At 46.6% G+C, this 24,935-nt stretch overlaps 1 protein-coding gene across 4 annotated transcripts in view; it reads right to left on the bottom strand.

The window, feature by feature from the left end:
- The window catches only part of sema4d (sema domain, immunoglobulin domain (Ig), transmembrane domain (TM) and short cytoplasmic domain, (semaphorin) 4D), a 117,560-nt gene extending 94,628 nt beyond the window's left edge, over positions 1–22,932 (bottom strand). For all 4 annotated transcript variants that reach the window (XM_007900005.2, XM_042333237.1, XM_042333226.1 and 1 more), the window contains exon 1: positions 22,158–22,932. The gene's annotated coding sequence lies outside the window, so the exon portion shown is untranslated. The remainder of the gene's footprint in view (positions 1–22,157) is intronic.
- Between the last annotated feature and the right edge of the window lie 2,003 nt (positions 22,933–24,935).

Below are 24,935 nucleotides of genomic sequence, written 5' to 3'. Positions count from 1 at the left end.
TTTGATAAAAATCAATGAAAATACATCCGGTACACTTTCATTGACTGTCTCCAGAGTGCCAACATTAAATCTATACTAATAAAGACGAAATGTCTGTCTGTTTGTCTGTCTGCTAGTAATGCAATAACCAACTGATGTAGAGTCATGATTTATACATCATCGGAAAGATCTTGCATGGACAAGTGTCATGGCCATTTTTTTTTTTGGGGGGGGTGAATCTCCTATCGTAGATGAGCTATGACCTAACCGCGCTCATCACACATGTATGGCAATTTTCTTAAGGTGTGCACACAGGGTTTTTGGCATGTAAAATGGTTTGTGAGAAGTATCACTGAAAACGCCAGCTCTAAAAACGAGTATACAAAAAGTATTGAGTCAGTATCTCCAATCGTTGATGAGATGGTAGCAAAATATATGTGTGCCAATTTTGTCGGTGGGCGGAAATTTCGCCTAACATTAAAGTGCACACCACAATAAGAAACAACAACATCAAGATTGCATTTATAGAGCGCCTTTCACGTCGGGAAAAAGACACAGAAGCCTTGCAATAACTTGAGGACCTGCCGGATCACACAGTAAAACCTCTTTGGTTGACATAGCTTTGATACGATCTTTTATAGTTCATGAGCTATGACCCAAGCAAGCTCATTGCACATGTATGGCAGTTTTGCTTAAGGTGTACACACAGTGTTTACAGCACGTTAAACGGTTTGTGAGTGGTATCACTGAAATCTAAATTCCAGATTGGATCCTTTGGTTGAAACGGGTACAGCTAGTGTTATATAAAAGTACACACTACTGCGCTGTTCTACGACAGGTGATCCTCAAAACGCTTCTTAAAAACCTCTTTGTCTGACTGTTCCTTTCCCCAACCCAGTCTGCTGGGTGATCCACATTTTATAAAATGCTTCCACGTCAATCGTGAAACAGCAGATCCCTCAAATATTGAGATCGGATCAATACCAGATTAAAGAAACCATACATCTAAGCACCTTCAAATCCATTTGTGTTTTTGCCCCGCGCGGCCTCTGTACGCCCTCCAGCCATATGCTCTTCAACTGGTTTACCGTTCGTGCCTCACTCAAGGACCTGTATAAGCAGTTGGGGTTGAGTAAAGCTGGTATGCAACACTGGACTTGGATCTTTCAAACAGTCATTCCATCAAGCTAAAGGCAGATATCACTCAAATAGTTGATGAGAAAACTCTGAGGTTTAAAATAATCCTTGCATTTGGTATAGCACCTTTCACATTTGAAGGACATCTCAAAGAGCTTCACAGCACATGCTGTGAAGTGTAATGACTGTGGAATTTGTAGGCAAACTAGGAAAGTAATTTACAAACAGCAATGTCCCACAAACAAGCATGAGGCGAACAATTGATATTATGTGGCGGATTACCAGCAAGGATATTTCAGAATAAGTAAAATTCCCTTCTCTTTTCAAATAGAGCTGTGGGAGCTTTATTTTTCACCTGAACCCACATACGGGACTTTAGTTTAACATCTCATTCAAAGGTCGGCACCTCCAACAACGGAGTGGTGGCCTAGACTCTACACAGTCAATTCACTTTACAGTGTGTTCTGTGAAGCGCTTTGGGACGTCCTCCCGACGTGAAAAGCGCTATATCAAATGCAAGGATTATTATTATTAAGAGTTCCAAGTCCCAAATTGGGATTTGCACCAACAAGCTTCTGAAGTGTAGGCAAGAGTGCTACAAGCTGAGTTAGGCTGACACACACAGCTGCTCCATGATATACAAGTTTTGGGAATATGCGATTAAACATCCAGCACTTGGTATTTATCGACTGGTATACAGAGATAAGCAGCTATTACTAATTTCAACTGGTGGAACCACCACACAATGCGCAAGGGTGTGTCTGAGCTGTGGCAAACCAAGGGTGGCAATGCTCCCACCCATTTCATGCTGTGTTGTGCTGCTCAGCAATAGAACATGCAGGAAGTTCCTGGTACCTGATATCCACCTAACAAGGCATCAAACTTACATTTGTCAGATCTCACATGACCAACTAATGACTAATATCCTTGAGGGAGCTACGCGGGGTTTCCTTGGGGCTGAGCTGGCTTCAAGGTAACATGCTTGGCAAAGTAATATTGGAATAGAGTCAACCCTGTGGGTGTCTCGGTAGTCTAGTTCCTGTGCCAGGCAGACCCACACCACTATAAGGCACTGAGAAAAGCCAGCCTGGCTTACTGACAGGACTTGAAGAGATGGAAAAATCACTGGGGGCAACAATTCTACCCACTCAGCTCCTAGTACCCCAGCAAACCGAAGCCATAACAAGTAGGGTGGTCCCAGCTGGACAAGTAGCTGAAATCTTGCAGACAGTGCATTCATGGGTTTAACTTGTTAAAAATTCAGCAGTACCTCAACACACATACTGGGGTACCCAAGCCTTTGCTCTTGCCAACCTGTGCCTAATACTTTCCGAAATTGGGTAAGCAGGATTGTCCCTCCAGGGAGAGAGTGTGCTTCTGCTAACACTTCCAGTGAAGTTCATTCCTTGCAACAGACATTACATGGAGGCCTGTAGCTCAGTGGTCAAGAGCACTCACCTCTTAAGCGAGAGACCTGAGTTTGATTCCCGGCAGGGTGAAACCTTGGACCAGTTTCCTTACTCCACACGCCTGATAATAATCCCTCAAGAAAAAACCCTAAAATCCCAATAATAATTTGGTCACTCAATCCACGACTGTTTGTGGGACACTGCTGTGCACAATTGGCTGCTGTGTTTCGCCTACAAATATACAATCAATTCCCTTTACAGTATATTCCATGACGCGTTTTGAGACGTCTTGAAGATGTGAAAATGCACTATATCAAATGCAAGGATTATTATTGTATATTATATAGAGGTGATCTTTCTTCACTTGAGTCTTTTTTTTCTAAAAAAAAATTCTGAATGGAAACAACTTTCATTTTCTCATTCACACATACACAGACACACACACACCAAAAAAGTAGTATAAAAAGCAATGTTCTTCTGGATTGTTAACTGCAAGAACAGAAGAATTTGCAAGTTTCCAGTCGTACCGTGTTTTTTTTAATTTAAGCTCATTTGGTCAAGATGGTGAATTCAGTATAATTTTCACTGAGTAGGTACTGAAGCCTAATTCTGGTGGCAGTAACAAGTGAGAGGTGATCAGCAGACCAGTCATATGTGAGAGACGGTCCATGACCCGCTCTGCCTCCCCCCACCTCCGCAACATTGCCCGACTCCACCACTGTCTCACTCCTCAGGCCGCCAAAACTCTCGTAAGTACATTTGTCATCTCAAGGCTTGACTATGGAAACTCCTTCCTTGTCGGCCTCCCCAACTCTTCCCTCCACAAGCTGCAGATCATCCAGAACTCTGCAGCTCGTGTCCTCTCCTGCACCAGACTCCGTGACCCCATCACCCCCACCCTTGCCCAGCTCCACTGGCTCCCCATCCCTCAGAGGATAGAATTCAAAATCCTCGTTCACACTTTCAAGGTCCCCCACAGCCTTGCCCCCTCCTAACTCTCTGACATGCTGACCCCCATCAACCTGTCCGCTCAACCTGGCATGATGCATTTGTGCTAAATTAAAAGTTCTCTTCAGCAGACTCTGGCCTGCTCCATGTCTCCCGCCCGACCTGTCCTCCCATCGGTGGCCGGGATTTCAACCTCTCTGCCCCTACCCTTTGAAATTCTATCCCACAATCCCTTTGCCTTGCTCCCTCCCTTGCCTCTTTGACTCAAGACCCTCCTTTTCGACTGTGCCTTCAGCGGTCCCCCTATCTCTCTGCCCTCTCTCATCCCAAACCCTGCACCCCCCACATTCAGTTCCTAATCCCCAGCTGTTCAGCGACTTGGGACATCCTCTTGAAAGGCGCTTTACAAGTGTAATTTTGTTGTTGTTATTTCGCACTCCAAGATGCCGTCCGGCATGAAGGGCGCTATATAAATGTAAGTTGTTGTTGTAATTTCCAGCAGTGGGCAAATGTTGTGTCACAAAAGCAGCCCTGGCTGAGTTTAGTTAATTCAGTGCACACATAGTGGATTAACCCACTGGCTTCCTGGATACAAACAGTCACATCACCTTACACTATATTCTGTGAAGTGGTTTGAGACGCCTCAATGACATGAAGCGCTCCACAAGCTACCCCACATGAAGGGTGCTGTATGAATGCAAGTTGTTGTTGCTGATGATAAAGCACTATATCAATTGCAAGGATTATTATATATTATAGATGCAGGACTGTGTTTTATTCCACGGTGTCTTTACCAATCATGACACTGCCCTCATCCACATTCTGACTGTCTAACTCCTGGACTCATTAATAAAATAATAATCGTTGAATTTGATATAGCACTTTTCATGTCAGGCGGATGTTTCAAAGCGCATCATTGGATTTATTGTGAAGTGTAGTGACTGTGTATTTTGTAGGTGAATGTGGCAGCCAATTTGTGCACAGTAACATCCCCAGACAGTTAATGAAGTGAATGACCCATTTTTATCAGGAGGATTGGTATCCAGTAATTTCCTTCTGTTTTCTAATAATGCTATGGGATGTTTAAAGTCCACCTGAACAGGCAGACAATCATGGTCGAAGAGGAAGGTTTTCAGGCGGGACTTGAAAAAGGGGAGAGAAGGGGCAAGGCGGAGGGATTGAGGGAGAGTGTTGCAGAGTTTCGGGGCGTAATATAATAATAATAATAATAATAATAATCCTTGCATTTGATATAGCGCTTTTCACGTCGGGAGGACGTCCCAAAGCGCTTCACAGAATACACTGTAAAGTGAATTGACTGCATATATATGGGCAAACGCGGCAGCCAATTGCGCACAGCAATGTCCCACAAACAGTCGTAGATTGAAAATGACCAATTTATTATTGTTTTTAGTTTTGGAGGGATTATTATTAGGCTCTGTGTGGAGTAAGGAAACTTGCCCAAGGTTTCGCCCTCTGCCTGGAAATGAACTCAGGTCTCTCACTTGCAAAGCGAGTGATCTAACCACTGAGCCACAGGACTCCACAGGCGTAGTAGGTTACCTGGGGACAGGTACTGGATTATCTAGGGACACCTCATTGATGTGATAATACTAGATCCGCAGCCCGGATATTAACCTACAGAAAACTTCGGACCCCCATTAATCCAGTCCTTGCCAGGCTGTGCTGGATCCCAATTTCCAAATGGATCGACTTCAAGATCCTCTTTCTTGTTTTCAAATCCTTTCCTGACCTCGCACCTCCCTACCTTTCCGACTTGTTCACCCCCTACTCCACCAATCACTGCCTCCACTCGGCCTGCTCCGGCCTCCTGTTCATCCCTGGCCCTCTCCACCACTGGCGGCGTGCTTTCAGTCACTACGCCACGAAGCTCTGGAACTCTATCTCTCCGAATCCCTCCACCTTGTCCCCTCTTTTCCAACTTTCATGTCCCGCCTGAAGACTTTCCTTTTTGATCGTGCTTACTGCTACCTCCCTCTCCCCTTGGCTCGGGGTCAGACTCCGTCACTGTGAAACGCTCCGGGACGCTACCCGGCGTGAAGGGCGCTATATAAATGCAAATTGTTCTTGTAGATTCAATGATTATTTCACGTTCATCACCAATCACTTCATTCATACATTCATTAGCATAAATAATTTTACAAATATTGTTGACTATGTAAGACACAGAATTACCAGGTGCAGCATTGATCACTCAAGTTCATCTGACAATTTGAAAGTGCATATTGTACCGAGAGGAATAAAATATATTCGTGTTTGAATGTGATCATTAAGTAGATTAAGTAGACTGACAAAATCTGGAAAGCACTAGCCGTACAATTCTCAACAAAATTCCTGACTTTAAAGAGGCAAACAAAAGAATGGAGCTTGCAAGCATTTGACCTTTCACATTACAGAATATAACAGCTGGAACAATGGGCAAAAGGCAATTACTCTTCTGTGCATTACACTTTAACGGCGCCCAATACTTGGCTCGTTTGAACTATAAACATACTTTTAAAGATCTGAAGCAAAGTTTAGAACGTAAACTCAAAAGCTTACTAAAACCGATACAAGCGGAAGAACTCGCAGAGAGATAAAGCAGCACTCACATCCAAGTTTATTTTCTCTTCCTTCTCTTTATCTACCTCTACACTTCCCGTCCTGTCCCCCTCAGCAACACAGTCAGATTCTAGGGGCTGTGGCCATGTAGCAAATTCTGATCATTGCTCTGCTTAAAGTTGTACAATATTATCCAGGGCAGTATCTCCAGGAACATAACAGAGAAGAGAAAAGACTAGTAATGGTTGATCTGCAATCGAACATTGCACCGCAAGGAGGAAAGCATCCAGTTTCAACTCTGCACACAAAATAAAAATGAATTAATGCCAGTAAACTAAATATTTGAGGATTGGTCCATGGATTAATTGGAATGTTTTGGAGCCTGGAGATTTCTCTTTGAAGGCAGCAGAGCATAGGCTAGAGTCAGGAGGACAAAATAAACATACCAGGAATGCTGAAACACCAGACTGGAGCCGACAGTACAAACCGGCCAACGTGACAAATTAGCAGCTTCTTGCCGCTTAGCTGCGATAAAAGTCAAGCCCAACAGCTGATCACCGCAGCCACTTCAGGACTAAGTCTCTGCTAAGAAACACACAGCCACTGTAAAACCCATTTTAATTAAGCGTGTGCTTGGAAACACATTTCATTTCTAATTCGAACTGTATATGTGTTTGTGTGTGTGTAAAAAAGAGGCTCCCAGAATTTCTGGAACGAATCAAAGAGTCAAACTTTTACATCTGACAGTTTGCTACAACACTTGCAACATTCACTTGCAACATAATTTTAATAAGGGTTTAGATCCGCCAATTTTTTTTGGAAAGTGGGGAGAAAGAGCAGAGGGGCTTGTGGAATCCAGTACTTGAGATTAGCCGGATTCCCGAGATGATCCAATTTACTCTATTGTTTGTTGCTTTCACACTTGATAACTGTGTTTTTGCGCAATACACGTTCAACAATTTCCTCATTCTTAGCAAAAAAAACAAATCAGCCACAAATCTGTGGAATGGTACATTTACTACATTCTTTCTTAATTTGAGCACAATGCAGGCAAACCGCAAGCCTCGGAAGTAAACAAAACAAAACCCATTGTGCTGTCAGCACATCTCATCCACCTCATCCCAAACAAGTAAAGTAAGCACTTAGTAATACAGCCAATTATCAGTGATCACGAAAGCATCTATCCTCCAGCCTGAAACGAAAGCAATGGTATTGTGAAACTAGCTGAAAACTGATGTATTTCTGTTCCTCAATAAAAACAGCACAATTCAGCTGGTCAGATGCACAGACACAATTCAGAAAATTCCCATATCAAAGTATGAAATACAAGACGTCATAATTCTCACCCAAATTTTGATTAAAGAGCTTACATTTTTCCACCATGTCAAAACACTTTAATAATTAGTCAAATGTTTTCGTATGAAAAATGCAATAATTTAAATCTCTGCAAGGTCTCACAAACAGGTACGAGGTGAATTATCAATTAGCTTTCCGTCCTTCGGATGAGACAAAGTCCCATCTGCCTATTCAGCTGAAATTAAAGATCCCATGTCACTATTTGAAAAGACAAGGGAGTTTCTCCCAGTGACTTCCAAAACCAGTATAAATTCCAGAGTGAATCCCTGTGAAGACCAACGTAACTCAGAACACTGCTCGCATTCTTACCTGGTAATAGTAATGGCAAGAATAAGGGTACACAAAAGAGTTCACACTCGTATTCCCCTCGAGAAAACAATTTACATTTATGTATTGGTGTGCAAGAGGAAGGGTACGCAAACATTCTCGCAAAACAGCTGAATGTAACGATAACCACTCTTTGGAAAACCCATTCCTTCAGGAAGCAACCAGAAGTCTAAGTCAGGATGGTCCAACCTTTTGACTGCTGAGAGTCGGATGCCATATTTGAGAAACGTCTGCGGGGGCATAAGCAATATTTTTGTATTTCCCTTCCAGAAACATACATACACGTGTGTGTGCATGTGTGTATGTTTGTGGGTGGGTGTGTGATACGGTGCGTGGGTGGGTGTGCCTTTGTGGGTGTGCATGTGGGCAGGTGTATGCGTATGGATGTGTGTACGTGTGTATGCATGTGTCTCTGAATCTCTCCGTGTCTCTTCTGTTACTGATTTGAAAGTGATTGACAGGTTGTAATTGCTGCCTCGTGCCGGTGTTTTTACCCCATCGGGTTACAGCAAACCTGGGCTCTGGACACACAATGTTTGTGGGCTGGATGCGGTTTAAGGCCCTATACAGCCAGTTGGCTCTGACACCCTGGTCTAGGTCACATGTCCTGGTTAAATATCTCAGCATGTGAAACCATCCGTTTCTTTTTTTTAAATTCAGCCAGTCAGGACCGGAGAAGGAAAACAAGCAGCTGGACTTAATCATTGTACATGGCATATCTAGAGATTAAATTTTCAGAAATAGTCATGAGGAATAACACAAACAAGATGCCTGCGGATATAGTTAACAAAAAGTATTTCTCTCTGCAGAGATCCTGTGATTAAAGCCTTGCACCAAATAAAATGTAGTATGCTGGACATAATGACTTATTTATTAACAGAACATTTTTGCATATTCTATTTACATACTAATAACCTCCTGTAGCTCAGTGGTTAGAGCACTCTCTTTGCAAGCGAGAGACCTGAGTTCAATTCCAGGCAGAGGGCGAAACCTTGGGCAAGTTTCCTTACTCCACACAGAGCCTAATAATAATCCCTCCAAAACCAAAAACAATAATAAATTGGTCATTTTCAATCCATGACTGTTTGTGGGACATTGCTGTGCGCAATTGGCTGCCGCGTTTCGCCCACAAATATACAGTTAATTCACTTTACAGTATATTCTGTGAAGCGCTTTGGGACGTTCTCCCGACGTGAAAAGCGCTATATCAAATGCAAGGATTATTATTATTATTATAACCTGGTTTTGCATTTTATCATTTTGTAAGGTCTAAAAGTGATTCACAGCTTCATGCATTATTGTACTTTACAAACGTAACTTTGTATTGTATTGTTGTGCATTTGGAGGCAAACAGGGCAGACATTTTTTGCACAGCATTGGCCCAAAACAGGATGTGAATAACCAATATTTTTATCTGGGTGATCGTTGGCCAGACAGTAGGAGAATCTCCCTTCTCTTTTTGAATAGTGCAATGGGATCTTTAATGTCCACCTGAACAGGCAGACATCTGAATTTCTTGATCCAATTAATTTAATCAGATGTCAACAGTCCAGATTACTGACTTTTTGGGGGGAAACAAATTTAACTGTTCATTGCAAATCTCTCAAATACATACATGATATACTGATTACATATACTGTATTATAGGGGCTTAAACCACAACAAGAATCCTACAATTTCAAAAGTTGATGAATCAGAGTAGGGAGTCCAGAAATATGTCACGAAAATTCATGGGAACTCCACTTTGAAAGTAACAACATCTTGCATTTATATGGCGCCCCTTATGCGGGGCAGTATCCCAAGTACATTGTGTCGGTGACATTTTTCTCTCGTCAAAGCATACACTCCAGATTAATTAATGATTGAATCCCATTTAGAAATCACTGCACGGTGTACTTGATAAACACGCTGCTTTTTAATGATTTGTTTTCATTACCACCAAGATAAGGAATGTTAAGTATTGGGAAATGAAACCCAATTGCAGGCATCCAGCATTTGGTACAACACAGCAAGATTCACAGAGAAAGCCTTCCTCCACTTTGCCCAACCTCTCAAAAGCAAAGCCTTCTCACCAGTCTTATATTTTTCACTTCTCACACGAGGATCTCTTTGAATAAGTTTTGTCCATTTAGTGCCAAACAGTTTTAGACAAAAAAAACTGTCAATGGTAGTTTCACATAGCAACAGCATTAAGATAGCAAACAGTCAATGGAGAGCCTCAGGGTTAAATCTAAGATCGGAGCCAAAGATGTTCAAGACCAATCAATGTGTGACCCATTTCATCTCTCAGCATTTTCTTACAAAATATCAGGCAGATGCAGTACTAAAGGAGACAATTCTATTTTCAATATATGCTTGCTCAATTCAGAAATACTGTATCAACCAATTAAGGAAAAATATTTCCCTGCAATCAAATGCAGTCCTTTGGATACATCTCAGCATTTTTTTCGGATTCCAATTTATTACCTTCACAGTTTCAATTATAACATGAGAGCATACAAATCTGATGTTAGGCTTCACTGTTAAAATGCCTGTCACTGTTCCAACAACTGCTCACCTTTTCAAGAGAACATGAGGTGCAGTGACATTGCTATGCTTTACGCTGGGTTTCCTTTTAATAGCAAATTAGTATGACAACAAAACACCCTCCTGAGGTTTTGAGGAGAGGAGTCCAATACTGTTAGCACACTGGAGAAACTGGACGTCTTTATTGGTCAGTATCATGGTTAAGAAGGTGTATGTACTCGTAAATCACCCTTTATCCATGCCACTTTATTGACTTTCCATATTAAGCACAACATCCATCCCCTCTGCACCTTCAGCTATTAGCTCTTATGCGCAGAAGTAGAGTTTTTTTTAAAAAAAGCCAAACAAAACAGAAGTGACAAGTGGTAACAAGCTGACAAACCTTGCCAGGAAATGAGATGATCACAGATGACGGCACAAAGCCCATCTGACAAGAGTGGGAATGCAAGTACTAAATTAATCGTAACAGCACTACGTAATGCTATTCATTGTAATAATACACATGTACATTGTAACACCAAGATTTGGTTATCAGATTACAAAGTTAAAAATCTATACAACTTTTAAAATGAGTCAATACACCTGTACTGAGGACATCCGCAGGTACTCGACACTCAGCAAACCTAGAAGACTCAGTTATTGCACCAACATGAAAAGCACTATGTAAATGCAATTTGTTGTTTTTGTGGTTACTGTCCATTTCACCGAAGGGCAGCCTACTGGAGCTTCAATACACTGTACCATGAACCTTCGCCTCATTTGAGCACCTTACCCTCTATCAGCCCTCCAACCTTTCCCTCAAAATTCTCCTCATCTACCGTCTTCCCAAGCCTTCCCCCACCTTCATCCCTGACATCTCCACCCTTCTATCTTCCCTTTGCTCTGAACGCTTCCTCATCCTAGGTGATTTCAACCTTCACTTCACTCCTTCCTGCTCTACCTCTGCTGACTTTTCCTCCCTTATCTCCTCCCTCAAACTCTCCCTCCACATCCACCACCCACGTCCGTGGTTACCCCCTCGACCTGGTGATCACTCAGGGCCTCACAGTCGTGGATCTCACCATCATCGACAAAGTGATCTCGGATCATCACTTCATCTTCCTGAATTCCTTAAACCCTCTCCCCACTGCCACCCAACCCACTTCCATCTCATACCGCACCTGGAAAAAAAATCTTTCCCCCCCCCCCCCACCCCCCTCACTCTTAGCTGCCTTGGAGACATCTTAACTCGTTCCCCTCTGGGCGTCCTCCCACATTGACCTATACTCCTCGGTCACCCTTCTCCACAGCTCCCTCTCCTCCACTTCTTGATTCCCTCGCTCCCCTCTCTTCCTGAGCCATTTCCTACTCACGCAAATCACCTTGGAACACCAGCCACCTCCGCTCCCTTGAAGCCCAGGCACGTTCCACTGAGCACACCTGACTTAAATCAAACCTAACTGTCCATCAGCAGATTTGGCTGGACCATGTCAAATCCTACCGCTCCGCCCTAGCCTCCACCAAATCGTTGTTCTATTCAAACAATCTTGGAGGCAAAGGACAACCCCAGGCTCCTCTTCTCCATCACGAACCGACTCCTCCGCCCACCCTCTCACACCTCACCCATCCTCACCTCAAATGCCAAATGTGAGGTGACACTGGACTTCCTCGAATCCAAAGTCAAGGGAATCCACTCAGCTGCCTCTGCCACTGCATCTACTAACCCCTCTCCATCGCCTCCTCCCACTGCAGCTCCTACTCACCCCTCCCTCCACACCTTTGAACCCATATCCCCCTCCTCTCTCATCACCACCATAACTCATATGAAACCCACCACCTGCTCCTTCGTCCCCAACCCTCTTCTTACCTCCCAGCTCCATCTCCTTGCCCCTCTACTCATTGATATTGTTAACCTCTCCCTGTCCTCTGGTACTGTTCCCACCCCTTTAAAAAACAATGTCTTCATTCCTATCCTTAAAACACGCTCCCTGGACGCTTCTACACACCCTAACTACCGCCCCATCTCCAACCTCCCCAAAGTTCTGGAACGAGTTGTTGCTCCTTCCTCTCCCGCCGCTCCCTTCTCGAACCCCTCCAATCGGGCTTCCGTGCCGCCCACAGCACAGAAACCCCCTGGTCAAAGTGACAAATGACATTCTGTCCATCTGCGACCAGGGCTTCCTCTGCCTCCTCGTCCTCCTTGACCTCTCTGCTGCTTTCGACACCGTCGACCACTCTATCCGCATCAACCACCTAACCTCTCACCTCAACCTCCACGGCGCTGTCCTTGATTGGTTCAGATCGTACCTCTCACACCGCCTGCACTTCATCTCCTCAAACAGCATCTCCTCTAACCCCCAGACCGTCTCGTGCAGCATTTCTCGGGGCACTGTCCTTGGTCCCCTCCTCTTCAATGTTTATATGCTTCCTATTGGTGACATCCTCCACAGACATGGGATCAACTTCCACATGTATGCGGGTGACACCAAACTCTACCTCTCTGCCTCCACCCTTGACTCCAGGACCACTGTCTGTCAGACATCAAGTCCTGGATGAGAGCTAACTTTCTTCAGTTGAACATCAACAAGACCGAGGCTCTCCTGGTTCACTTCCATCAGTGCCTCCTCACCTCAGGCGCTGACAGCATCACCATCCATGTTTGCTCACTCCACTTCACTGAGCCAGTCCGGAACCTTAAGGTCTTGTTTGACCCTCAACTATCCATTCTACCCCACATTCGCGCCATGACCTGCTCTGTCTTCCCCCACCTCTGCAACATCGCCCAGCTCCAACACTGTCTCACACCACAGGCCGCCAAAACCCTAAACACACCTTCATTACATTGAGGCTCGACTATGCAAACTCACTGCTTGTCGGCCTCCCCAACTCCTCCTTCCACAGACTGCAGATCATCCAGAACTCTGCAGCCCATGTCCTCTCCCGCACCAGGCTCCGTGACCCTATCACCCCCACCTCACCCGACTCCACTGGCTTCCCATCACACAGAGAGTACAGTTCAAGATCCTGGTCCTCACCTTCAAAAACCTCAATGGTCTTGCTCCCCCCCCCATCTCTCCGACCTCCTAACCCCCTACCACCCTGTTCGCTCCCTCCGCTCAGCGGTCTCCGGCCGGCTTCACATCCCCCGCCTCGCTCGCCCCACTATCGGCGGGTGGGCCTTCCGCCATTCTGCACCCACCCTCTGGAACTCCATCCCACAGTCCCTCCACCTCGCCCCCTCCCTCACCACCTTCAAGACCCACCTCAAGACCCTCCTCTTCGCCCGTGCTTTCGATCTCCCTGCTTCCCCCACTGCCCTCCCCCACCCCGACCCTCAGCTTGGATCCGTAACTCGGTCTGTCCAGCACCTTGGGACGTCCTCTCCACCTGAAAGGCGCTTTACAAATGTAATTTTGTTGTTGTTGAAGCCTCAAGCTCACAGATTCTGACACAGCAAGTTCCTGATCTCAATTGTGGTGCCAGAAAGAGATCAAGTACTTCCAATCAGGAAGGAGAGAAAAATCGGATGAGCAGTTACCGAGGATTGTTCTCAGACATGTCTCAGACAGTGATAGGGCACCATTGGCGGAGTCTGAGGAACAGATCTCTCGGGTATAGTCTTCTCAGCATATACAAAGTGCCTGGTACAAGGCATCTCTGGGAGGGAAAAGGGGGGGGGGGCGGGTAGGGCGGAAACACAAGAGTCTTTTTGTATATTTTATTTATGTCTTGCCACCTTTCAGTACTTCAGTGTTTTATCAGGGACTCATCGTGCCAATCATTTGACAAAGGGAACAAATTTTTCAGGCACTGTCACCATGTTACACAGAACAAGGGCAACATTCTTCCTAATCACCAATCTGTAGCCAAGCTTGACATTTTTTCCACTGTTCTGGCCAGGAGGAGCAGGATTTGTTGTTGACCAAGAACCATTCCGAACAAAAATTGAAGTCACCTGACTCCATATAGCTGCACAAATTCTTAAGCAGGATGTGGCCTCTATTCATTAACGTTTAATGGGTCTCTGTGAATTTCCCACAACGCAGTGTGGATTTTGTGGGAACTTTGCTGAATGCCACGAAGATACTATTCACTAAGCTCTCTGCAGAAAACAGCTGATTCACAAGTGGACTGAAACAGAAGGGCTTGGTTATGATATCTCAAGAATGGTTCAGCAGACTTTACCAGTTAAAAAATGTTGCAACAAGTTGTTAAAATATATTAATGAAAATTTTTCCAGCTCACATTAAGAGTTTTTTTTTAAGAAAAGAACCCTTTTATTGCAAGAAACCACATAACGTGGTACAAGGCACAACATTAATAATGAACACATTTGAATGAAAATAAATTATCAAGGCGACTACCGCCAACTTTCCTGTCAAACTCACTTTAGACTGTTCTATAAAGATGCCTGTATAAAGATACTAGGCACAGGCCTAAATACAAGTACTAATGAAGATTGATCACAAATGGTGTGGTGCCCACATATGCTGTGGATCTGCACAGACAGGAGAAAACCATCTGACCTTGTGGAGCAAAGTCTTTTGTCAATGCCAAATATGTACTCATGACAGAGGTCCATGACTTCCTGATTAAGGCTATACTCCCTGAAGACTCGGGAGTCTGACTTGGAGAAAGGAGAATTGAGGACTGATAATTCTTACTAAAAAGAATCCTGGCGTTGTTTGTCCCAGAGAAGCCACCTCAACTGTCCCATCGCTCACTCTCTCCACACTACACCAACCGCCTCCAAAAGGCAAATACCCCTTCCTCCTCCCTCATCCATACCCTCGCCAATTCCCCCCTCCTCAAATTCCAGTCATCTCTTCCCCATGGCCACAAATCCTCCCTATAACACTCCCTCCTCCAACTCCCCACCCACCAGCAAACCCATCCGCATTCCCTACAAAATGTCCGCTCACTCTCCAATAAAGCCCTCACTATCCATTACCTCATCCTGGATGAGCACATGGATATTCTTGGGTTTATGGACACCTGGCTCTCTCCCAGTGATCCCGTCCCCCTAGTTGAAGCCTCCCCTCCTGGCTACAACAACAACAAAAACAAAATTACATTTGTATAGCACCTTTCACGTCAGGAGGTGCTGGACAGAGTTTCGGATCCGAGCTGAGGGTCGGGGTGGGGGAGAAGGGAGGGCGGGGGGTGGGGGAAGCAGGGAGAGCACAATCGAAAAGGAGGATCTTGAGGTGGATCTTGAAGGTGACGAGGGAGGGGGTGAGACAGAGGGACTACAGGATGCTACACCTTCCACACCACCCACCCCCCCCAACCAACGTGGTGGTGGGTTGGCCCTCATCTCCCAAGCTTCCCTCGGTCTATCCCCTTATTCCTCTGGCTGCTTCTCTCCTCCCTGTCCCTCTGCTCAGAACGCCTACTCATAATGGGCGACTTCAACCTCCACCTACACTCGCCTTGCACCACATCCTCAGACTTCACTGCTCTCCGCTCCTCCCTGCATCTCATCCTCCACATCAACTTGCGACCCACAACCATGGTCACCCACTTGAACTCGTCATCACACACAGCCTTGACATTTTCGACCTGTGCATCACGAACAAGGCCATCTTGGACCATTTCCTCATCTCCTTCTCTCGCATCCCTCTCCCCTCCATCAAGACCTCAACCATACATTTCCGCCCATGGAAAAGGCTTCCCCAAAATGCTCACAAAGTCCCTCTCATCTTCAAACCTCCTATACCTCTGGCCTTCCACCTGGAGCGACCCTGAAGCGGCCGTCAAGCTGCTCCATGATCACCTCTCCTCCACCTTCAACTCCCTTGCCCCTTGAAATCCAGGACCATCTCCAAACTCACCCGCTCCCCCTGGTACAACAGCCATCTCCACTCCCTAAAATCCCAAATCTGGCTGCTGGAACACAGGTGGCAGAAAACCAGCCTCACCGTTCACCACCAGCTGTGGCTCGAGCATTTTCACACGTACCGCCGCTCCTTGTCCCAAACAAAAACTGCGCACTACTCAACATCACACTGGAGGCCAACAATAACTCCAAAATCCTATTCTCACCGCCCACCACCTCCTCCGTGCGCCCCCTCAAGGACCCGCAATCATCACATCTTATGCCAAGTGCGAAGAGGTCATGGACTACCGCTAAAATTGACAACATCCGCCTGGCTGCTTCATCCTTCTGCCCAGCGTTGCCTATGACTACCTCCATTCCGTCTCCCTCACCCACCCTGCTCTGAGCTCAACCACTGCCCCCATCCTACATCCAACCTACCAGAATAAAACCCACCACCTGTTGCCTCGACCCCCTCCCAACCCAACTGCTGATCACCCAGCTCCCCCTCCTCTGCCCACTGCTGGCATACACTATTAACCAGTCTCTCTCCTCAGGATCAGTCCCACTCCCCCTCAAAACCATAGTCATCATCCCCCTCCTTAAAAAACCTACCCTCGATCCCTCCAAACCCGGCCACTACCGACCTATCTCAAACCTGCCCTTCCTTGCCAAAGCTCTAGAACGTGTCGTTGCCAACTAACTTCACGCACACTTCTCCCTCCAAACCCTACTCTAACCCCTCCAATCTGATTTCCGCCATGCTCACAGTGCAGAGACAGTGCTCATGAAAGTCACAAACGATATCCTCTCTATCTGTGGCCAGGGCTCCCTCTGCCTCCTCATCCTCCTGGACCTCTCTGCTGTGTTTGAACAGTTGATCATGCCATCCTCCTCCACCGCCTGTCTTCCACCATCCATCTCAGTGGGACCGCACTCGCTTGAGTCGAGTCCTACCTTACAAACTGCCAGCACTACATTTCTGCAAGTGACTTTTCTTCTCGCTTCCACCCGGTCACCTGCGGGGTACCCCAAGGATCCATCCTTGGCTCCCTTCTCTTCCTCATCTATATGCTCCCTCTCGGTGATGTCATCCGCAGACACGGGGTTAACTTCCACATGTATGCGGATGACACTTAACTCTACTTTTCCACCTCCAGCTGCGACCCGCAGTCCCCTGATGTTCTGTCAGCTTGTCTGTCGGACAAGAGCTGGATGAACGCAAATTTCCTGCAGTTAAACGTCAACAAGATGGAAGCCATACTCTTTGGCTGCCGTCGACGTCTTCTGTTCCATAGTTCCGACCTCCTCAACCTACCCGACCTGTCCTTAAACTCTCTAAACCCGTGCGCAACTTAGGCATCTGGTTCGATCCCCAGTTGCCCTTCCTCCCCCCACATCCAGTTCCTGACCATCACCGCTTTCTCCCACCTCCACCACATTGCCCGTCTGACAACACCTCACCCCAAAAGCTGCTGAAACCCTTGTCCATGTCTTTGTCACCTCACCCTACTCTAACGCCCTCTCGCAGGTCTCCTCTCCTCACTATTCACAAAATTCAGCTCATTTGAAACTCTGCCGCCCGCATTCTCACCCGCACCAAACTTCATACCCCGATTACTCCAGTCCTTGCCAACTCCACTGGCTCCCTGTCACAGAGCGGATCGGCTTCACGATCCTCACTCTGGTGTTTAAATCCCTCCATTCCTTGGCACCCCCCTATCTCTCTAACCTCCTGTCTCCCCACAGCAGTACCCGCTGCCTCCGCTCTACTGGGTCTGGCCTCCTCCATGACCCCTGAATCCTCCGTTCCACCATCGGAGGCTGTGCCTTCAGCCACTATGCCCCAAAACTTCGTAACTCCCTCTCTCAACCCCTTTGCCTCGTCCCCTCCTTCCTCATCTTCAGGTTGCTCCTGAAGACCTTCCTCTTCAACCGTGCCTACGGTCACTTTTCCCCTGCCCCTGGCTTGGGCTCGGGCTCCACCATTGTTAAATGCTCTGTGAAACCACCCTGCGTGGAGGGCACTATATAATGCAAGTTGTTGTTGTTCTTGTTGTAAGTGAAACTAATGTCAGGAGCAATGCAGTTTGGTACTTCTGAAAACTGGTAGCGGAGGGAAAGAGGTTGAAGTTGTAATTTAAACGCCACATCCATGCCTAGGCCAATTCTGCCTTCACCCACATCCTTGCATTCGATATTGTGATTTTCATATAAGGAGGGACGTTTCAAACGCTTCACAGAAAATATTATAATATTATAAAATGCAGTGGAGTCCTGTAGCTCAGTGGTTAGAGCACTCGCTTTGCAAGTGAGAGACCTGAGTTCAATTCCAGGCAGGGCGAAACCTTGGGCAAGTTTCCTTACTCCACACGCCTAATAATAATCCCTCCAAAACCAAAAACAATAATAAATTGGTCGTTTTCAATCTACGACTGTTTGTGGGACATTGCTGTGCGCAATTGGCTGCCGCGTTCGCCCACAAATATACAGTCAATTCACTTTACAGTGTGTTCTGTGAAGCGCTTTGGGATGTCCTCCCGACGTGAAAAGCGCTATATCAAATGCAAGGATTATTATTATTATTATTATTATTTTGCAGGCAAAATTTGCATACAGCAATGCCCCACAAACTGGAGAATTATTGGTCAGGACAACAGGAGAAACTTCCTTCTATTTTCAAATAGTGCAGTGGGATCTTTAATATCCACCTGACCAGTCAGATAGGACCTCATTTGAACATCATCTCTGAAGGACATCACCTACCATCAATGCAGGACTCCCCCCAACACTGCCCTGCAATGCCAGTCAATGTAGGTCACTTACACGTTTCTGAATGACTGCAAATACTCAACACAAACATTACCGGCTCAACCATGGTATGCAAATAAAGTTCCATTTGCAAAAAAACTGCATTATCACCTGTGGTCTATAAAAGGTGATCCCATCGACCTTTTCTTGATTGCTTAAGTTCGAGGACGCAGACATTTCAAAGTCTGTTAGAGGAACAATGGAATTGCACAATATTTCTCATCTTTAGTCAAGTACAATGGGTGCTTTGGGTAAAAATTATCTTGTTTTTCAACTGCTGAGCTTTTTACATGGTTGAGGTTAATCGCTTGCTAGCCAAGTAACTGAAAATGACAATTATAGACTGAAGTTAACATAAGCTCAGTTCAAAATTCCTCTCTCACCTAGAAACCCGAAATTTGCACAACCTTGGAAAAACATACATCTCCGCTATAATCCAAAGCTCTTTCCATGAATTAAACATGAACAAATTGTTATCATGTTAAGGAGCCAAACAAAGAAAAAAAGTTTCCATTACATTTTTAGACAAACAAACAAGGGATTCTAACCAAACAAGATTTATCTTTACATATCTCACAACAACTGGGTCATGCTGCTCAATTGAACTTGCTCTCCAACCTCAGCAGCATATACAGTACTTTGTTGACTTGTACCATCAGTTACAGATTGTGAAAAAGAGGTCACAGTTAAACTTTGTTACTACTGTATAAACTCATGGAAATCAGCAGACTAGCCCTCTGGAATTCATTGGATTAAGGTTCGAGCTACTCTTATGAATTTAATGTAGACTCTGCCAAGGTTAAGCAGAAAAACATGTGCGATGAAGAGAAGTTTTGCAAAGTTTGACTGTACTCAAGTCTCAATGCGATTTACTCCCATTTATAAATACATTGGGCCCTCTGTGTGCAGCTACAGGTCGCTGACCCGCTCAAAAATCGTCGTGTGCTGACATTCATCATGTGCACAAAACAAAGGCAATATACTTTTCAGTCCAAAAGGATTTGCTTTCCGTTCATTCAGAGCATCGTTACGTAATAGATTTTTTAAAAAAATAGAAACCAGAATTTATTTTGAGAAGACACTTCCACAAACTCAATCCTACTGTGTTGGAGTTGGAGAATTGAAAAAAATCACTTTGTCTCTCCCATCATTCTTCCCTCCCCCACGCCCCTGGAGTAATGTCTTGACTGCAATACTGCTCTTACATGAGGCAAGGAGGTGTAAGAGAATCCATGAAGATTTTTCTCTGCACCAAGTAAAGAAGCAACTGGGCATTGTACTTGGCAGAGCAGAAACCCCTTTTTAAACACACCATGTAGATATTCCACCGTAATGTCCGCCCATATTGCCCATGTTATCCCTTTCCTAATGTTATGTTAGTGTACAGCTCATTAGCATTAAGGTGGCCAAAGGCATGGTCAAAGAGAAAGGTCTTCAGACGGGACGTGAAGGGGGCATGCGAGGGGTTGAGGCAGAAGGACTCCAGGATAGAGTTGTAGAGTGTGGAGGGAGAGATGTTGAATGCCCGACCACCAATAGTGGTGCGGGAAGTGCAGGGACCTGAAGCAGGCTGAGCGGAGGGAGCAGACAGGCTGATATGGGGTTATGAAGTTGGAAAGGTCGGGGGGAGCAACACTGTGGAGGGCCTTGAAGGTAAGAACAAGGGTTTTGAACTCTATTCTCTGAAGAATGGGGAGCCAGTGAAGCCGGGAAACAACGGGGCTATTAGGTTCCCGGAGCCTGGTGTGGGAGAGGACATGAGCTGCAGAGTTCTGAATAATCTGCAGCTTGTGGACGGAAGAGTTGGGAAGTCCAGTTAGCAGGCGGTTGGCGTAGTCAAGCCAGGACATGTTATCTGTGTGGATCAGGGTATCGGCGGCCTGCGGTGAGAGGCAGCGGTGGAGGCTGGTAATATTGTAGAGGTGTGGAAGCCAAGCAGGAGGGCCTCTGTCTTGCCAATACTGAGCTGGAAGTTGACTCTCATCCAGGACTTGATGTCAGACAGACAATTAGTCAGGACATCAACGGTCCTGGAGTCGAGGGTGGAGGCAGTTTGCTGTCATTGAGATAAGTTGGGTGTCATCCGTATACATGTGGAAATTGACCCCATGCCAGTAGATAACATCACCGAGCAGGAGCATGGAAAGATTGAAGAGGAGGAGACCGAGGACAGAGCCCTGAGGGACGCCACACGTGACAATGCGGTGACTAGAGAAGAAGCCGTTGGTGGCCACGAAGTGAAGACGGTGGGAAAGGTAGGACTGGAACCATGCAAGAACAGAACCATTGAGGTGGAGGTGAGAGGAGAGGTGGTGGAAAAGAATATAGTGGTCAACAGTATCGAAAGGGGCCGAGAGGTCGAGAAGGACAAGGAGACAGAGAGAGCCCTGGTTGACCAAAGTGCAAGTGCAAGGCTGGAGTTCCACAAGAGGATATCTTTGATCCTGCTCATTTCTATGAAACCAGGGACACTTTAGGATGCTAATGTGATAAATACATTGTCTGTCCTGTGTGTATAAGTCATTGTATTCAGAGTCTGCAGATTTGCTGCGAGTATAAACACAGGTCTGTCAGTTAACCTTTATACTGTACTACCAGATCAGAATAGTACTGGAGGTACTCCATAAACTGTTGGCATTTCCCAAAATGTAATGATCAGGGAATACAAACAGTCTAGTCAAACCAGTACATAATGTACACCATGTTAATTAATTATCCTTGCATTTGATACAGTGACTTATCAATTGATCAGAACATCTCAAAGCGCTTTACAAGATTTACTATAGAGCGTAATGAGTTATTTGTGAACAAACGCAGCAGCCAATTTGTACACAGCACTGTCCCACAAACAGCCATGATACGAATGACCATGTTTTGCAGGTGAACAAATACAGGCTGCGGTGTGTTTGTATTTCAAAGAGCAACAGATGTTACTCTGACCAGCTCGCTGATTCATAATTCACAGTATACTTGTATACTGTTTCAGCAGTTACACTGGAGTTTACCATAAACTTACATTGTCTTTCTTCAGAGACAATGCAAGTCTAACACATGTTCAAGTCTGCTAAACTGTTAGCAATACAGTTTCCACAGCCCTTGAGCTGGAAGCTCAACAGTTTGCATGTCATACAGTGTGGTGTCCAAGTTATAAATAAAACATACAAGATATTCGGCACAAAGTTCACCAGCGATGCAAATCTAACAGGATTGCTCCCAGGGAGCTTTGAAAAGGTGAAGTGCACGAAACATTCAAACAGAACTCAACTTGATTTTTGCAAAGAGCAGCAAAATTACAAATACTATACCTGTATTCTAAAGAGTGTCCGAGAACAGAAATGCGTTTTCTCACGAGTTGTTTTTAACGATCTTGTTTTCTGCAGTCTCCTGACATTTCATAGGCGAACTCCCCCTCCCTTCCTCCCCGACTTGCTCCCAACCCTCCTCACTTGCTACACGGGGAGGTGCTTAAGAGCAGTCTGGGTAATTTGACAATCCCAGCGGAGGAACATTAAATCTCCACTCAGCACCTCTCCTGGAAGACAACAGCTGAGGTCAAGTCACTATCTGCAGCCCACCGGCCAGATTCTCCCAAACCACTGTTCAGCTCAGTGACCCAACAGCACCAGCCTTCCCATTTATGCCCTTTTCCCATCGAGCTGATCAAAACTCAATTCATCTATTTTACGACGCAAGTAGGCGATTATCCTCGCATTTAAACCAACAAATAGCAGCCATCATTGTCTTTCAGGTTCATTATGGAGCTTACATTTCAAGTGTTTCGCTTTTTTTTTCACAGCGCTCTTTTACGAAAGGTTTTTGTGATAGAGTCAAAATCTGATTAAGATTCTCATCACTCGCTCCCTCGGAGGGGTGAAACTACTTTCACATGCGAATAAAACTGCTGGAGTTTAATCAGCAAAAAAAAAAAAACCCCAAACAAGTCTGTTTGACATTAAGGTCAGTAAAAACGCCATTCTGAAAGATTCTGATAACTAGTTTCCATGTCACAAAACTTGTCCCATGCAGCAGCAGGAATGAGCTTTCAGCCTCTCTGCCCACACTCTGGAACTCCATCCGACAGTCCCTTCGCCTCGCCATCTCCCTTGCATCCTTCAAGGTCGGTCTCAAGACCCTCTTCTTCGATCGTGCCTTCGGTCGCCTTCCCGCACCCCTCCCCTCCCCTCCCCCATGCTCGGATCCTGACCCCCCCCCCCAACTGTCCAGCGCCTTGGGACGTCCTCCTGACGTGAAAGGCTCTCGATATACGCAATTTTGTTTTTGTTGTTGAGCATTTAAAAAGTTGAAAGTGTGCATTTAGAAAGGCAAGCACGCATTTACTCTTCGTAGCATTTCAGCAGAAAGCAAACAGAACCTGCAAAGGCTTACAACTTTATGGGGGCTCAAACTTGAACTTGTCAGATGTCAAAAAGTAATTATTGACAATCCTCCTGGAGGGGGGCGGGGGTTGTGGGGGTTGGGTAGGGGAGAGATATAAACAACAACAACAATAAACATGGTTTACTTGTGGCAGCACGGCCAGCCTGCTTCAGGGCAGACCAGTCACTGGGGGCAGGGAGTCAGCCCACTCAGCTCCTGTCAACCCTGCAAGCCATAGCCCTCATGGGGAGCAGGAAACTTGCCAGACAGGGGCACGCTATGGGGGCTTCAGCCGGTTCGATTCCAGCAGTAAACCAACACGCACTCTGGGGACCCCAAACCTTGGCTCTTGTCAATCTGGGTCGAGGAATCTCCAGACCCGGGTAAGAAAGATGCATCCCTCCAGGGAGAGAGTGCCCATTCCACTCCAAGGTGGGATACGTGGAACGGTTTGTTTGGATACCCTTAAGCACGGTGATGAGTTTCCGCACGGATCAGACAAAATGATTCCGCCGACCAAATGAAAAACATTTGGATGACGTGATCAGACGCTACATCAACCGTAATCGTTGTCACTCGATTTTCTCTATGCTTCACTCACAGAGAAGGGGAGGGAAGGCGGGGGAGAGGGGAGGGAGAAGGAGGGGAGGTGGGGGGGGGAGGAAAGGAGGTGGGGGGCTAGGAGAGGAGGTGGGGGAGAGAGGAGGGAGGGGGGGGAGAGAGAGAGGAGAAGGGAGGGGGAAGAGAGGAGGGAGGGGGGGAGAGAGGGAGGGGGGGAGAGAGAGAGCAGGGGGGAGAGAGGAGGGAGGGGGGAGAGAAGAGGGAGGGGGGAGAGAGGGGAGGGGGGGAGAGGAGGGAGAGGGGGAGAAGGAGGGGGGGAGAGGAGGAGGGGGAGAGAGGAGGGGGGGAGAGAGGGGGGGGAGAGAGGGGAGGGGGGGAGAGAGGAGGAGGGGGGGAGAGAGAGGAGGGGGGGAGAGAGGAGGAGGGGGGGAGAGAGGAGGAGGGGGGGGAGAGAGGAGGGAGGGGGGGGGAGAGGAGGGAGGGGGGAGAGGAGGGAGGGGGGGAGAGAGGAGGGAGGGGGGGGAGAAGGAGGGGGGGGAGAGAGGAGGAGGGGGGGGAGAGAGGAGGGGGGGGAGAGAGGAGGGGGGGGAGGAGGAGGGGGGAGAGAGGAGGGAGGGGGAGAGGAGGGAGAGGGGGGGAGAGGAGGGGAGGGAGAGAGGAGGGGGGGAGGAGAGAGGGGGAGAGAGGAGGGGGGGGGAGAGGAGGGAGGGGAGAAGGAGAGAGGGGGGGAGAGAGGAGGGAGGGGAGAGAGAGGAGGAGGGGGAGAGAGAGGAGGGAGGGAGAGAGAGGAGGGAGGGGAGAGGAGAGGGGGGGGGAGAGAGGAGGGAGGGGGGGAGAGAGGAGGGAGCGGGAGAGGAAGGAGCGAAGCTGGGAAGCAACAACGCGTTCCAGGACCTTGGAGAGGAAAACGAGGTTGGAGATGGGGAGGTAGTTTGAGAGCAGTGATGGGTCCAGGGAGGTTTTTTTTAAAGGGTAGGAGTGATGGCTGCCATTTTTAATGGGATGGGAACAATAAAATAACATAAAATAATCCTTGCTTTTAATATAGCGCTTTTCACGTGTTCTAGATGTCTCAAAGCGCTTCACAGAATATACTAAAAAGTGATGGAGAAAAGGAGCATTGGGTTGTCCTTGGCCTCCAATAT

Source organism: Callorhinchus milii, unplaced genomic scaffold (genome assembly GCF_018977255.1).
Source record: "Callorhinchus milii isolate IMCB2004 unplaced genomic scaffold, IMCB_Cmil_1.0 Scaffold1, whole genome shotgun sequence".
NCBI classification, from domain to species: Eukaryota; Metazoa; Chordata; class Chondrichthyes; order Chimaeriformes; family Callorhinchidae; genus Callorhinchus; species Callorhinchus milii.
The sequence above is the reverse complement of the archived record's forward strand: the minus strand, read 5'-3'. Positions and strand labels throughout refer to the sequence as shown.